At 29.1% G+C, this 11,947-nt stretch overlaps 1 long non-coding RNA gene across 1 annotated transcript; it reads right to left on the bottom strand.

Moving 5' to 3' along the window:
* Positions 1–2,625: 2,625 nt before the first annotated feature.
* Positions 2,626–4,510, bottom strand: LOC114076968. Its single transcript, XR_003578051.1, has 5 exons — positions 4,396–4,510; positions 4,221–4,318; positions 4,089–4,140; positions 3,942–3,974; positions 2,626–2,906 (listed from the first exon to the last, which is right to left on the bottom strand). It is a non-coding gene; the product is annotated as an uncharacterized LOC114076968 (long non-coding RNA).
* Between the last annotated feature and the right edge of the window lie 7,437 nt (positions 4,511–11,947).

Here is an 11,947-nt window from a genome sequence, read left to right as displayed (position 1 = left end):
AAAACTTGTACTATCTGTATTAAAAGGATGGGAGAGGACAACAAAATGAGCATACTTTAATTGCAATGTCCACTACTACTAGCATCACATCTTTGGACCTGGATTTTGGCAATCCTTCGGTAAAGTCCGTGCTTATGTGACTCCAATTTTAATTAGAGATTGGTAGAGGTTGCAGTAGCCCTAGGTAAGCTACATTCTCATCCCTGTTCTTGTGGCATACATCACAACTCTCAACGGGAATGGTGGTCATAACAGTTTTGATAGCAACAAAGGCTGCATTAGCTTCTTCATTCCACTTAAAGGAATCCTTCTTCAATAAGTCTGCCAAGGGTCTGCATATGGTACCATATCTTGCTACATATTTTCTGTAGTAATCTGTTAGATCCCAAGTATCCTCTAAGAGTAGTAAACAGAACAATCAGTTGATGAATATGATCCTCAAGTGACAAACTGTATGCTAGAAGGTTTAAACAGTTTGACCCCATACTTGATTTCTTCCTTCAGTGCTCCTACAATAGCTGGACAAGAAATGTGATTCATTCAGAATTGAATTTCTTGGCAACATCTGAGAATTTAAGTATTCAAACTCCCGTAACAATTCATCCAAAGTACCAGTCTGAGAAAGTTAATTTAATTCTTCCACCACATCCCCTAGTGGTGGTACACTGAATCTACTGCATAGTTCCTTCTTAAATTCAGGCATCCTACAACTCCCGCACTCGGTATCAGAAAATGACACTAAACCTCTGATACACCATTCAAATAGAGAGCTGTTGTTTCTACCTTTTGTTGCTCAAGAATTTTATATAAATTGAAATACCCCACACTTTCGAATCTGAGTCTTGACCATTAAACCTGAGTAATTCCCAATTGGGAGGGGGTATTAGAACCATTGGTAGCCTGTTATTTCTGTTTTCCTTACCAAGGAAATGAAGTAATCCATCTCGTTGTGGCTGCTCTTCATTCCTTCGATTTGGTGCATAACTCAACCTTAAATAAATTTTGTTTCAAAATCCCAATAATTGTAAAAATCTAGCCTAAGAAGAAACTATGTGCACTCAAATGTAAATAAAACGGGGTAAGTGATACTCAAAATTGGAAGGAGTTTGTTGCAAATAATAGGGATAGGTAATTCTCAAACTTGAAGATCTTTTTTTCCGTTTACTATCATGTTTCCTCGTAGGCTAATTGTTTTCGAGACATTTCTATATTTTGCAGGTTACGCAACGAAGCTTGGAAAATTAAAGAGTAAGTTATGTTTGTTTTTTGTTTTTTTTAGAAGGTAATACATATTATTCAGTGATCAACACATATTTAATGTTGAAATAGAGTGATGGCACTAGGGTGGGTAAGGCATGACATGCTAAGATTTCGACCCGCCCTACCCTGCCATATTCAGCATTTCTCAAATAATTGCCCTGCCCTACCCCACCCCACCCCACCCCGTCTATGCTTTTTCTTATTTTTTTCTTTTGCAGTACTCTAAATAAAATTTTCAGAAGTTCCAAAAAAGAATGTCCCATTTTTAAGTTCCCATGTAGCTGCAAATTTTCAATATTAACATTTTATAATTTGTCCATCAAACCCATATTCTTAATTCTTGTCTCCAACTTATAAATGAGAGAACTAATTAGTAGAAGTTGTAGCACATGAGTGCTAGTTAATTATATAGTAAGTATATATAATTCAATGCCATATACACCATTTTTTCTTCAATATTCTTTCCTGGGAGCTGTTTGTTAGCAACATTATTAAAGCCCAGAATGATAGTAGTAGCGTAGCAGAAAAATGGAGGATTCTTAGTGGGAATAACAACGGCAGTAGATGATAATTGTTCTATTGCTGACTAAACCTCAAAAGGTTTTGTGTTGGATGATGCGCTATGATATTGTATTGTTTTAATATAACTTTAGTATTTATATTACCTGTATTGACACTTCAATTCATTTTGATATTTGTCTCTAGGTCTAGGAAGAAGCGACAAGCTGCCCTTATTAAGAAGCTTGAGCTTCACAACAATGAAGCTCCACAATAATGGCAGTCACAAGTAACAAGAATTAGAGCTAGAAACAATGAAGATGATCTTGTGGAATGCAAAGCTTAACTTGATCTTATGCATTAGTAGAGTATTTATAGATTACATAGAAGCATCTAGATGATTTAAAATTGTAACTAACTATTACCGGAAAAAGAAGGGTACGTATAAAGAATACCATAGATCTGGGTTGTCATCTTCTTTAATGGTATAAAGCCTATATTGTATGTACTTTCAGTAGGGTTATGCATGCGTATCCAATGTGGCTTTATCCGTTGATACAATTTGTGGAGTGCATGCATACCATCTTTGAGAGAGACGATAAATAGCTATGGATCATTTTCTTATTCGAGTTTATGTTGAATCATGTATGTATATTCAATGACGGATGATGGTATGTTGTATGTATGCATAATCATTCTACAAAATTTGCTTACCTAGCGCGATTTTGCAAATTAAAAAACTTCAAGAGTACACTCCGTAAAAGAGGTTCATTCAAAGTGCTTCCAAACACCAACTCTATGGGATACTCTAAATTCTCTGTTACAAAAGATGGGGAAGAAAGCTGAAATAGTTGAGATTAATGGTCCTCTGAGTAATATTGTCATCATGCTTATTCAAACATAAATTTTTAAAAAAGGATACCACTGATGACCACAAGACAAACATATCATGAAGACAACGAAATTCAGTTCCTTCCACATTCCAATAAACTTTAGGAAATTCCAATCAACTTAACATCTTCATAGATACGTATAAGTAGACATTACAGTTGGATCTTAACCAAAAGGCTGATAAAATACGCAGATACCTACTAAAACCAATTCAATAACGAGAGTCCCAACTCCAATGCTAATCAAACTCGCTCTCCCTGATGAGACAAATAGCAGAGTGAATTAAAATTCTTCAAACTAGAGTAATTTCATCAAAGTTTAATATGCTCTGAAGTTGAGGAGTAGGCAAAAATATCTATTTGTAAGAGATCATAACATCTATTGAAATGCATTTCTTGAGCACATCAAAAAAAAAAATAAAAAAAATACAAAGATTCCTTGGTCAATAAAAGCTGCATAAGTCAATATGCAACAAAGAACTCCAGGCACTATAACATATTAACATAGAGAATGAAACCAACAACTCCTCGCAGTACAACAAGATTCTCTACAATTTCCTTTACACCGACTCTAAACCATTTCATCATGAATGTTTTTTTCTTTTTTTTTCGGAGTTGAATATAGGAAACTATACTAGGCCATAAAATTCCAGAATTTGAAAACACACAAAAAAGTTGTTTTCACTTCAGATTAATGTCATTTGACCATTCTAATGCCCCTGCCACTTTTCAACGATGTTGCTCGGACTCTTCAAAAACGTCAACAGGTGTGTGTCGGGTTCTCCAAAACTAGTGTATATTTTGGAGAATCTGACATGGGTGCGGCATCGAAAGTGAAAAGCCCGCGCAACTACGCTTTTCGATCACTGATGCACCCAGTTGACACGGGTGTGTGTTGGATTCTCCAAGAATACACTACTTTTGGGAAACCTAACACCAACCCTTTGACATTTTTTGAAGAGTCCAAACAACACAAGGTCATTCCCCTCTAAAAGACATGTTTCAAAACATCTTTAATTATTCAATAAACTGAAGGGCTACAGTGGACAACCGACAGATTGTACATAATGTTGAGAACTATTTTTAGACACACAAAGGATATAATAATGTGGAAAAAGGTGTGTTTACAACAACTAAGAGCTGTTGTGAAGAACAAAACCATCATTGGAACAATTACGGCCAAGTTGGGCAGCAAACGTTCCATTTTGACAAAAGTGCAGAAAAGAGGTTTACAAAAAAGTTGATGGAGTAAATAACAAAGTAATAAAGTAGTGCAAAATAAATCAAACTTACTCTTCCCGGATTATAATCAGTTGAGTGTGAACCCTGCGTGGCCAAGCCAAGAAACAAAATCAGATTCAGATCCAACTCTGAATATAGTGATCTTTCATTTTTTTTATTTGCTTATTATCATGGGAAAAACAGAAGAAAAATACATACGTGCAATAGATGACATTACAAGCCGTAAAGGCCCCAGCAAGAAACCATTTACCTGCAAGGGATCAGAGTTTGAGTTATTACTAATGAATTACTACAACAACAAAGAAGAGAATTAGAGGGTGATTAAATTACAGGTACGACGAAATGAGCGATCGAGTTCAGCTTCAGAAGTGGATTCAGCACTCTGGCAGTATCCCCTGATTTGTGTTCCCAGCAAAGCCCTACCAGCCCTAACAAAAAGAAGAAGAAAAAACTTGAGGATAAATCAAAAGTTATAAAATCAAGATATTAGCTGCAACGAACTCACCTTCCGAATCGGGAAGCCATTAGCGGACAACAATACAATCAAAGAAGCAAAACCCTAGGCAGCAAGCCTGAATCTGATGATGACGAGCAAACAATTTTTTTTTTGTGAGAGAAATATTTTATTTTACTTTATTATATATACTACTTTTTATTTTATATAATATCTATTATATTTCAATGGAAATTTTGTAATTTTAAATATTATTATGGGCAAAGTTTTAAATTTATAATTGTATAATTAATTGTTAAAATAATCTTATAGAAGAATCCAATTTTCCTTTTGAAGAGTCACAAAATTTCATGGGTAGCCCACAAATTTATTTTATTTTATTTTTAAAAATTAATTTATAACAATAATATAAAAAAGAAATTACTTTTATACACTTGACAATTCAAATTGTTCATCTATGTTTATTGCTACTACAACATATTCAGTATAATCATACAATCTTCCATGTATGTAGTTTTATTTTTAATTATATATAATGTTTTTTAAACATAAATAATCATATAGTTTAGTTAACCTATTTTATCTTCAAAATAATATTTCTTTTATGTTTAAAATTTGCGACTTAAATAAGAAAACAAAAATAGCACATTCTAAAGAGGAAAAAAATATAGAGTTGATAATGTAAAAAATTGGTAAATAATGACTGTATAACTGTAGTTTAAGAAAATACGTAATCAATTAACGGGATAAATTTTTAAAAAGTACAAATATATGGGATTAAAAATTAATTTGTCATTGAATTATATATCATATATTAAGAAAACTTCCACAATAGATAAACCACGAATTGACCTTCATATAATAGTGAGTTGCACTTTTTAGTCTTGATTTCTACTTCTTACAATCTTGAATCATGATAAATTAGTGTCATTCGTCGAGAGTAAGAAGCATATTAAATATTAGATTATATATAATTTTTACTCCATTTTCAATAAATAATTATCAACTATAAATAAATTATCTCGTATCATTTTCATATTCTTTTATCATGACAATTAACATATGACATATATCCAACGAGTGACAATTAACTCATAATGACTTTCATATAATAGTGAGTTTGTGTTTTTTTAGTCTTGATTTCTACTTCTTACAATCTTGAATTATGACAAATTAGTGTCATTCGTCGAGAGTAAGGAGCATATTAAATATTAGATTATAAATGTTTTACAACTTAAAAAATAAATATTTTCTCAATTGATATCAAAACTTGAATTTCAAAATTAAATTACATTATTACCTTATTTTTATTACAATGTTGGTTATTATTGACAGAATATTGACAAAAAATATTATAAAAATAATTGTGAAAATGCTTTAGTATTTTCATCTTAATTTTTTTTTTAATTTCGTGAGTATAAAATTGATCTAAAATTTGTACTCTCTCCATTTCGATTTATGTAATGTTTATTTTGACTTAACATAAATTATTTTTTTATAAAAAAATAATTTTAGGACTCGTGATCTAAAACATTAGATGTTCATATGATTATAAATCATCTTAGTAAGAATAAAACAAATATTTTGAAGACAAAATGTTATTAAACATATTAAGACATTATCACTATCTAATAAAGATACAGAAATTGTTTTAGAAAAATCTTCAGCTCAAGTACATTGAATTCAAATAAAAGAAGAAGAGGACAATCAACAAAGCCCAACAATAAATATGAAAAAAAGTGTAGTAGCTACAAGAAAGTAACAATACCAACAAGGTTATGTGCATGCATACCATCTTTGAAAGAGAGAATATATAGCTCTGGATCATCGTCTTATTCGACTTTAAGTTGTATCATGTATGTATATTCAATGACACGAATATAATAATAAGGGAAAATTACATGAATTGGTACATTTTAATAAATAATTACTGATTTTAGCAATATTTTTTATTTATTATCATTTATAGCAATACCATTTCTATCTTGCATCTATAGTATTTTTGCCCTGGTAGATTTCTTTCTCAGTTAATAAATGGCTGGAATCTTGGGTTACTAATTGGTGGAATACTGGAATCCCAAATTGTCTTGAATAATATTCAAGAAAAGAGTCTTCTAGAAAAATTCAGAGAATTAGAGGAACTCCTCTTCTTGGACGAAATGATCAAGGAATACTCGGAAACACATCTCGAAGAGTTTGGGATAGGAATCCATAAAGAAACGATCCAATTAATCACGATATAAAATGAGAATCGTATGGATACGATTTTGCACTTCTCAACAAATATAATTTGGTTTGGTATTCTAAGCGGGTATTCAATTTTGGGTAAGGAAAAACTTGTTATTCTTAACTCTTGGGCTCAGGAATTCCTATACAATTTAAGTGACACAACAAAAGCTTTGTGTATTCTTCTAGTAAGTGACTGCAATATGTATTAAAAGTGAATTATGTATGCAATATGTATGAATTATATATGAATAATATTTGTTTTTTAAAATATATTATATTTGTTTGGTAAAAATTTGACACATTGAATTATAAGTGTATTAAAATGTGTGATAAATGAATTATCTATCATTAAAATTTGTATTATATGTGAATAAAAAATTGTTCTTTCTAGAATGAATTAAACTTGTATTATAAATGAATTAAAAGTGATCAAGTGAAAAAGAAATATTATTACTATAAATGGTAAATAGTTTTTTATTATAGTATATTGATGTAAGTTTCGCTGATAATAAACGTAGTTTAAATATTTTACCAATGAACTAAATTTTACTTATTATAGTGTTAGGCACCACATTCATATAAAATATTATACATAGACTATGGTATTTGATATATACATATCATAATCTTTTATGAAGATTATTCAATTGATCACTCAACGTATAACTAGGAAAATTGTCATAGGGTAAGAATATTCATTGTAGTCCCAATTTGAGATAATTAACTATGTGGCCAAATCGATCTTAGCCATTTTATGTAATTGGCTCTCAACCACACAACAAAAATTTAGTAACCAATCTCATAAGTGCTTAATGCTAATAGGCGTTTGCACTTCTAGCCCATGGGCTACAAAAAGTATTTTCGAGGGTTATTATTCAAAACTTGATGGAAATTATTTATTTTTATCAAGTATTTATTCAATACTTAATTAAATGATTTAAAATAATTTAACACTTAAAAAATAAATATTAAACTTGTACACTTTTACGAATTTCCGTAACTATGCTAAATAAAAATAAAATAAAGTAGAGTTGGTGGAATTGTAAAGATCCAGTAACAATATAAATAGGCTGTGCACCTAATTTAATACAGTAAATATAAATAAAATAGATAGACGTGACAGTTTGGTGTCGCGACATGATATTATTTTGATTTTGCTAGTATAAGGATAGGGAATAATAAGTTAAAATTCTAGTTATTAATCTTTTTTAGCTATATAATCTATAAAAAAAATTAATTGAAATTATTTGTTCGATCTATTTTAATTTGATATAATTAAAAAAATAATAATTTAGCCATTAGATTGAGACATTGAAGTTGATAAAGTTTGATTCGAACTTATTGTTCTTACAGACAAAACGAATTTATAGCCATTGGTTCATGAAGTGAATATGTTGCATATGAACCAGATGCCACGACCCATTTGATTCCTTTTCCCTGCAATTATTAGTTGAAATCAGAGTCATCGATGCTAGATATTTTATTAACAGTGTTTAAATATAATTTTTGACCTAAAACTAAATTATCAACTATATCGTTCCGCCCTAAATTGCAAATCGAAGAGAAATTTGTTGTAGGGGAAGAATATTTATTCAAGTCTCAAGTTGAGATGATTAACTATATGACCAAATCGATTTTAGCTATTATAGGTAGTTGGCTCAACCATGCCACACAACTCAAATTTAGCAAATAATTTTTGGAATAAGTGCATGTGCACATCAAGCCCATGGGGTACATGGCTAGTCAAACTATTCTTGATGTTACATGATAGCTCGTTTGAAAACCATTTTTTTATAATTGATAAATTTTAGAGGCGTGATTTAGAATTCGATTAATAATGAACTCGTTTTTTTAGTTTTTTCCATTAGTTAACTACTAAATTTCTATGTGTGTTGACAATGTTTGAACGTGTAATGTTGATCAAAACTCTTAACACACTTGTAAGTTGTATGAATGTTACACGTAGATCCTCTTCATACAATATTTTTTTTACTTACTTACCAACGACAACATAAATATCATATTGGTATAATCGCAAAAATAGATGTAAAAGGAGTGAAGATTATCATCCCATATAACATAATTGGTCTGATCTGATCATCTTTCTAGTACTTACTTATAAGTTTTTTGATACGCATATATTAGATATGAACTTCTATTTTACCGATCCCAATTTTTATATGATTTGTAACATCCTCGTTAATCTCTTTATTTCCTTGGGAGCGCTAGCAGTAGTTAAGCCACCCCCATTAGGCCATACACAACCCTCTTAATTGTTCCACTTGATCTTAATCAACAAATCCATTGTCAAGAGACTAGGGATGGATTTACCTAAATTCAAAGGGGTTCAATGAAAAAATTACACAATATATACATGATCAATTTTTTTTATTTATATTTATATACTAAGTGATGGACCCCCTGAACATAAGTCAAGGACTTAGCTTAGCAGTAAATAGGGTCCAAAAATTCGCTATTTAAGTGCTAGGTATCGCGGATTTGATTCCAGGTAACAACGTTTTCTATCTATTTTCATCTGATTTTATTTTTATTTGTAAATAAATGAAAAATTGTTTTGTTTGAAAATCTATTGGGATTTATAATATTTCATTAGATATTAAAAATTAAATTTCTTTTCTACTTTTATAAAATTAAGTAAAACTTACAATGTTTTTAAGTTTTATAATTAAAATTCAGAAAAAATCATTCTCTCATACTCATTTTAAGTCAAACGTTTAATTTATATTCGATTAATGAATAATATAATTATAAGTAAGATCAATTAAATAAGAGTAATTATTTAAAATTTATAAATAAATACAATTGTCGCGATATTTTTCAATCTTGATAATTATTTTCTCGATGCAAATTTTATTGCTACAATATGATCGATTCAAAATTATTCCTTTGTTAGTTTCAAAAATTAAATAACGTTTATATATAACAATGACACTAATAAGACCCATAATTATAGGTTTAAAAAATATATTCCCGCGTAGTTATATTTTAATGTTATGTCAAACATATAGTTACTCGATTTATTGTTTGGGTTGAGGTGGAGTTGAATATTTTAGTTGCTTATATGTGATTCGATCCGTTTATATTTGACCCATCTCGCTTATATGGATACTATTATCGTGTTTATTTATCTTTTCAAACTCCCTCGATGAAAATCTTACCTTTACTATCGCAGGAGACTATATTGAGTTGTAAGATACTCATTAGACACAACCAAATTGATTAATAACAATTTATGAAATCAAATCAATAATAAGTTGTTTAATAATCATTTGGTGCTCTATATAAAAATATAATTTAATACTATTGCTTCTATTTTTTGAAGAAGTTATTTAGAATACATTACAAAAAGGTACATAGAAGTGTACGTGAATTATGATTTATTTATATTTTGCTCATTTTTTAATATATAGATTCTCTTGCTCTCACTTTCTGTTTTCCCTTAAATATATTCGTTTTTCCTACATTTATTTGTTGACTTTTTATATTCTTTATATTATACTTGCAATATTAATGATTAGTTAATTCACTACTTGTTTGTATTTGTTAGGTCAAACAGTAACGTGTCTTCTAATGTAACATTCTAAGAACATAAATTAACAAAACTAAACTTGCCAATAGATAAATCATAAAATATCCAATAAAAATAATTATTATAAAGTAAATATATATTCTTTAAACTCTAAGAAATGGAACATCACCCAATTTGGATTTGCAAAATGGAAGATTTAATTTATTCTTAGATTCTAATACCTAAATGTAAAAATACCCACTAAAGACTTCTGTATAAAGAATAAGAATTTATTCTACCTTAGCTTTCATAGTGGATTAAATCGTTCAAAGGTAAAAAAATAAAACATGGAATATATTCTACTTTTTTTTGGACACAATTTCTGCCGCATATAAATTCTCTTTAATATATAATAGTAGTTATTTGATATTATTAATTTTTTCTTCTTTATATAGTATTATATGAAGTATAAAGTATTAAAGTAGTAACACAAAGTTACTTTATTCTGTAATTTACAAAAAAAATAAAATTATTGGTTGCCCATTAATATTGCCTCGTGCAACAAGGACGACCTAAAATTAACCTCCTATATATATATATATATATATATAATATAAGTGAGTGTCATCCAGCAAGTAAAATTCTTTTCAACATTTGGATTGGGATTTGATAGTTCTTGAAAATAATGTTGTCAAAAATAATTTAATGGAAAAAGATAATCCATAAGTTTGGATAACCTTTTGATTGAGAAGAATATTAGGATTGATATGGTACGAGAGATAAGAGATAATTAATTATAATTAATTTTAAAATAATTTTATTTCAAATTTGATATAGATAAAAATTTATCACGTGACTTTATTATTTTTGTTATACATAATCGATAAAATAATAATCCCGAAATGACTTGTTAGTGTTAGTTTTAGCGTAAACTACAATTAGCTTTGTTTTTTTTTAAAAAAAAGTTCCGCCTAATATTCTGTATCTGCATTATTTTATAAAAAAAGATATAGGAGTGCAATCTCCAAAAAATATTTGTACGATGCAAGGTCTCAAACTTGATTTTCATAATAATTTATAGACAAGAATAAGAAAAAAGTTTGTATTTTAAATTTAAATTTTAAGAAGAAGAGACAAAGTGCGTATAACCTTTTAATTTCTCTTTTGACGATTCTCATTCAGTTAATCACAATTAATCAATTTGGGTCAACTAAAAGTATTTAGTGTGTATATTATTAACTAATATTAAATTATAATTCTATTTATTACTCTCTTTTAAAATTATTTTTTTATTAGTATATTTAAAAGAAAATATCACATCTTGTCAATTAACTTTTCACATGACATGTTTAAGATTACCGGATTAAATAATAGTTTGATATATTTAACATATCTATGTTTAAGAGTAAAAGATACAAAAAAATCTTACTTACTTTTTTAAATTGAGTATCAAACTGAAACAAGACAAGATCAAGTCAATTTGAGACAATAAAAATGAACGAACGAAACACTATATTATTGATGTTCTAGTAAAAAGAAAAATGACATATTATTTGATATTTATATTGAAACACGATTCATCTAAAATAATGCTCCTTACCACATATATATATATATATATTTTAATTCGAATCCAAAAACAATTAAAATGACCATGCTGAAATTCAGAAAATGGTGGGGCAGTTATGAAAAAGATGTAGAGATTGGTTGGATAGGAAGAAGAGAACAAAAAGAGTAGACTTTTTACGCAATGCCAAAATCACAGTGTGTCTCTTACCCAAAGGACACATACAGACTTTGTAAATGGGCCCTACAACTACCATTTAACCCCCCCCACCCCACCCC

This window comes from Solanum pennellii, chromosome 4 (assembly GCF_001406875.1).
Source record: "Solanum pennellii chromosome 4, SPENNV200".
Lineage (NCBI taxonomy): Eukaryota > Viridiplantae > Streptophyta > Magnoliopsida > Solanales > Solanaceae > Solanum > Solanum pennellii.
This window is presented reverse-complemented; position numbering and strand designations above follow the sequence as displayed.